Genomic DNA, 6,000 nt, shown 5'->3' on the forward strand with positions numbered 1-6,000 from the left:
TTCTATTCATTTTGATATAAAAACACACCTTGCAGTTTTAGATAAAATAATGATCGCAACATTGAGATGTTTGCTTTATATCCACAAGTAGATCTCAAGCTCTACGCATTTTGTTAGGATAACATAGATTAAGTAAACCTCTAGGCTAATCTGTATAGATATCTTCTTGTAGATGTCTATTAAGAAAAGCGGTCTTTCCTGAAATCTATTTGTTATATCTCATATCAAGAATATGAATTTATAGTAAATAATATCCTTGTTGATCTAATCATAGCTACTAGTGAAAAAGGTTTGATCACAGTCAATGTCATGAGTATGATGAGGACCATAGTCAATGACATGAGTATGAGAAAGAACTTTTACTACAAGTCTTGCTTTAAATGTGTATGGTTATCCATGTATTTTACTCTTTCTAGAAGAATCATTTTCTCCTTCTAGCCTTGCTATGGACAAAATTTTTAATCACGCCCATACTTGATTCTCATACATGGATTACATCTCATGTTCATGACTCTAAGTCATTTATCAGATTTGAGATCTGACATAGCATCTTGGTATTTGATGGATTTTCCAGAAACCATCAATAAACGCTCATCATTGAGAGATTCCACATTTCTCAAGTCATAGATGATTTCTACCACTAATACAAACAATTTGTGCTTGTGAATAACTATTATTCAAGTTTAACAATCCTTGTTGAAACTAGTGCCAACTATTACTACATAAGGTTATGGTTCTTGAGCTGCTTCAAGTTCTATGTACCTCCCACAAGAATAAGAGAACTTATTCTTGGTGGGTTTGCATATGATAATCTAAGTCACATTTAGAGTATTATACAAATATGTATTTAGTAGATTATGGGTTTAGAAGCTTTGGTCCAACATCGGCTTCAAATCCACAAAACATTAAGTAAGATGAGGATGGAGCCCTTCCATACTAAATCTTATAAAGTGTTTAATCTGCTTATTAGTTGGTATTTGTATTCAAGATACAATTAATAGTGATTGAAGTATTATACCAAAGAGATTAAAGGAGGATATATTTCTACTGATTAGAAAGTAAATCATACCAAGCAAGATTTAATTCATCATTTATTATCATTAAGGCCTTAGATGGTTTTTACCGGTTTGCATCTCAACTTTTGAAATCTTCAACAAAGATTTCACAATTATGCTTTACCACGTAAAATATAATTAAAACTACTATAGTTGTTAATAAAGTTGATTTTGTATCTTGTGCTTAATTTCATACATTCATTAGAAAGGAAGTCATACACCAAAGTGTATAGTTCCTTAATTATTTTCTCTACACTTAAGTGAAAATATAATTAGGAATCCCCTACATATAAATAAGGTTCGTACATGTCAAATAAAATACATTATTTGCCTTCAAAGATCCCTTTCTTGAAGTTGGAATATGTGAATGCCATTTATATAATAAAGATAACAATGTCAAAGATGAGTTTGATTTAAAACAAGTTTAAGTCAAAAGTGCTTGCATATAGAACTTAATCTTATTTATAAAAATGTTGATATTTACTTCACAATTCTATTAAGAGATCTAGTCTCATAAATAGAAGTTAATCATTTCAGTATATAAATATTATCGTTATGAAAAACGATTGAGTAAATTATCAAACATTTGAATAAAATAACTGAGACATAAATATAGACATGCTAAATTAAAACATACATTTTTCCAAAACAAATATTGTTTTATATTAAAAGTATTTTATGTTCTAGGCATAAATAATAAACTAAACTCCGAGAGTGTAGTTCCAACTTGATTGTGCTCAACTTGGTTACTATTCAATAAATATTTGCAAGCCATTTACAAATATTAGATTAACATTTAAGTACCAAGTACCTAAGTGTTATATGAAAAGTATGAGTTCTATCTAGTAGATACTAGAAGTACTAGTCTCTTCCAAACTTTCTTTCCAAATGAGAGGAGTAAATCATCTTCAAGTGTCCAGTTTCTTCAAAAAAGAAACAAGATCCATCTATGTTGGCTTTAGTAAATTTCTTGGGCTTAAATGTGTTCAGTCCATAAAACATTGGCCTCTTGGATCACACAGGGTGATTCTTTTAGCCTTGCATTATTCCAATGTTTAATCTAGCTTTAAATAAAGTATCACTGTATTTATTGGAATATTGCTTGACCTATTATATCATCAGATATATGTTTAAATTATCCAAGACTTCCTAGAAGTCATGAATAACTATTTCCTAGCTTGATGTTAGAAACATCTTTAGCATCACAGTGATGCCTTTACTAGTTATCATTTTCAGGTTTATTGCTCCAAGAAAATAGTTTAGGACTAGGACCTTTAAGTATATACAATTTCATATCTCTCACAAGATTGTCTCTTAAGACATGAACCTATTCATTGAAGTTGTATCTAGTGAATGTTATTGTTTCATTAAGTCATTAAAAAAGATGACAATTCATGATAATGAGAATGGATTATATATAACTATAAAATTTTAACAAAATTCATTTAGTATTTTCAATATTTAATCTTCAATAATTAATACCCTTTTAGTTTCCAAAAACATTAATTATCAAAGTCTAGGATCCAAGTTGCAAAACAAATAAATGGTTATGTATCCTTTATCCCATCCATTTGAATTCAACCCGGTAGATATCAATTATCAATTATATCTTGCTATATAATTCCTAGATTTATGGGATCTCTAATAATAAATTTAATTAGACATGTTTGATTTCATCTATGCCTCAGAACTCTCTTGCTTAGGTATCCTTTATCACAAAAGATTTCCGATCAAATCGTCCAATTTGAAAAACTTGTGTAATCGGCCTATAACTTGGTTATAGAAATCGCGAAGAGACCCCGGCCATCAAAAGACAACACTAAGCGGTTAAGTATCCTTTATCCCACTAGTGCATACAAGAGATGTGCGTGTGTTTTTCAAAAGGATTGCATAGATTTGAGGTTTGTAAAATAATGGTATTTATATGTTTTATAATTCTATGATATCATGGTTATTACATGCATATAATAAACCATGATATCAATTTTCAAAAGAAAATCACTTTTAAAGGTTCTATATAAAAAGCTAGTTTTTATATAATTAGACACAATTCAATTTTAATAACCGGTATTAAGTTTGAGTGCATTTGAACCTTATATATCTTTTTTATTACATATATTTGGAGTTTGTATAAGTTACAAAAATCACCATTTTAAAACTTATAATAGAGTATTTCAAAATTTGCCGTTATTAACGATTTTATAAAACCGGGTTTTATTTTTAAAATAATAACTTGTTACATCTTATGTCCAATTTTGAAAACCCAAACTCCATGTGATGTTTATCTCGTCCAAAACTATTTTAGCATGTGAAAAACTAATTTATCAACCACACATAATAATTGCATAAAATAAACAACAAAAACATGCACAAATAGATATGTGCATAAACATAGCCAACTAATGACAATTTTGTGAGCCAACACAAAAATACCAAGTCCATTCCTAAAGGGACATTTAAAGGAACCAAAAAACTTCTTGTAATGTTGTTGTAGAAGCTCCCACTTGAGTAAACTGTTGGGTTAGGTGTCTAAGTCTATAACTATAACTGGTATGTACTTGATTTGATTTGTAGCATGGTCCTTTTGGATTGCCTTCACTCATGCAACTTGATAGGATAACTGGTAGAGAGAAAGAGTAGGATTTATTATATGAATAATAAATTGGTACTCAGAATGATTTTATTAATATATTATAAGATTAATATATTATTTGGAAATCATATTATTAATTAGTGATTAATCAGAAATTAATTTGATGTTAATTTTGGGATTAAAGGAACTGATTAATAATGGAGGGTTGTTTTGCAAATCATTGATAGTTGTGAAACTGGGCTATTGGACTCCTTAAATAGGAGTGGACGAAATCCTATAGGAAAGCCCTATAGATTTCGTCCAAGGCCTCATAAGGAGGAGTCCATGGGCTGCTTAAGCCTTAAGCAGGAATTAGGGTTTCCTTCAGAAACCCTAGCAGCCCACAACTATATAAGGAACCCCCATGCATAAGGATTACGGCTCTAAGCTAATGAAACCCTAGTGTAGCCGATTTCTCCTTGTCTCTCCAACTCATCCTTTGCACTAGGTGTTTGTGACTCCATTAGAGGTGCAACACTTTGGGCACTAAGCTTTCAGAAGTCAAGATCAAGCAAGGATTGTTCTTGTTATTACAATATAACAAGTGAGGTAATCTTCTAACACTAATATATATGTGAATTTTGAAATTGTATATACTAGATCTAGGGTTATTGCTTTGGTGTTCATATTTGTATGTTCAATAGAGAACAACTTAGATCCAAAGCAATTAGGGTTGCATGATCACATAGGAATGTAGATATGCTCAAAACCCATCAGTGGTATCAAAGCCTAGGATGTTTTCCAATTGAATTGGGACAAGAGTGACCTGTCCAAAGAACAAGAAATTGATTTTTTTGATGTCTGTCACATGAACTCGATGAGTCCATAATGAACTCGATGAGTCGGGTGAACTCGACGAGTTGACTCGTCTGTTACCTAAAATTTCGATTTTCAGATCTGATTTTGATTTGGATAATTACCATAATTCGTTTTTATTGCCTATAATCGATTTTTTTGATTGGTATCATCATAGCCTTATCAAAATTAAAGCATTTGGTTAAATTTGGATAATATAAGATTATTTTGATTCAAAGATTTAACCAAGATTTTGAAAAGTTTCAAATTATACCCTTTTGGTTTTATAGTTTGAATTTGAAATTAAAAGTTTTAATTTTTTGGAAATTTAAATGGTAAAACCCTAATGTTTTTAATAATTTAAAAAATACACCTTCATGGATTTAATTAATTAATTAATTAATTAAGTGTTTTAATTAAAACACAATTAATAAATCCATAGATAGGTTTAAATTTAATTAAGTTAAAAGATTAATTTGTTAAAAGATTAAACAACTTGGTATTTTAAAAGTTTAAAATACACCCTTATACTATTATAGAATTAAAAGTTTAATATTATATATGTATAAAAGAAAAGTCAGTCTTACCGTTAGTAGGCCTCATTCACGAAGCTGGTATAATAAGGGGTGTTTAAGGAAGCGGCATGTAAAATGACTGCCATTGGGTATCCACTCTTACCCACCGCACCCTTGACCAGTGGAGGGTCGTTATCCGAACGGGTTTGATAGGAAACTTAAACTCTCATTAAAAGTATAATGAATTATAAAGTAACTAAATGATTTTATAAATTCTCAATCTTAGTTACTTTAGGAAAAATGTGAATTTGATGCTAATCCATGATATTTCACAGTGCACCTTATTGGTCAGTTAGTGGAGCGTGTGTGGTTAATCGACACACTAATGTGGACTAATGAAGGATGGCAGTCGGTAGCTCGTAAATTATCATAGATCGATGGAGCGTGTGTGGTTAACCGGCACATTGATTAGGTGATAAATGACATCGAGAGTACCAAGCTAGTTTGCATGGTTATTCACACCTTGTTTGTGATCCTCGGTATCTCAGTCACAAACTTGAAGGGCATAATCGAGATTAAACATGCGATTGAAAAGTTCAATGAATCTTAAAATATCTTGGAATTTCATCTAAAACCTAATTTGTTGAATTTTTTTTTCATGGTGGAATTGGTAAATCGTCATTTACCTACCTTCAAATAATTTACAATTAGATTACGACATCTCTCTTCTGAATTGTTAATTATTGTGTTGGGTCCTAGCCTTAATATTTCATTTGGGTGTTATATTAAGAATTAAATCAACTAACTTGAATTTCTCCCCTTTTGTAGATGTCTAGTTTTGACAACTATGGTCTTCCTCATTCCTTTGGAAAAATCTTTCCTTCTGAAGATGATCTTCCACGTGTCGATCAAGGTGAAAGGTCATTCCCTTCTTCGAGCATTGGTGGAACTGGAAATCATTCTTCACTTCCTCCACGTCCTCCAGTGATTCTCCCTGACCCAC

This window comes from Lactuca virosa, chromosome 4 (assembly GCF_052849685.1).
Source record: "Lactuca virosa cultivar CGN04683 chromosome 4, Lactuca_virosa_CGN04683_v6, whole genome shotgun sequence".
NCBI classification, from domain to species: Eukaryota; Viridiplantae; Streptophyta; class Magnoliopsida; order Asterales; family Asteraceae; genus Lactuca; species Lactuca virosa.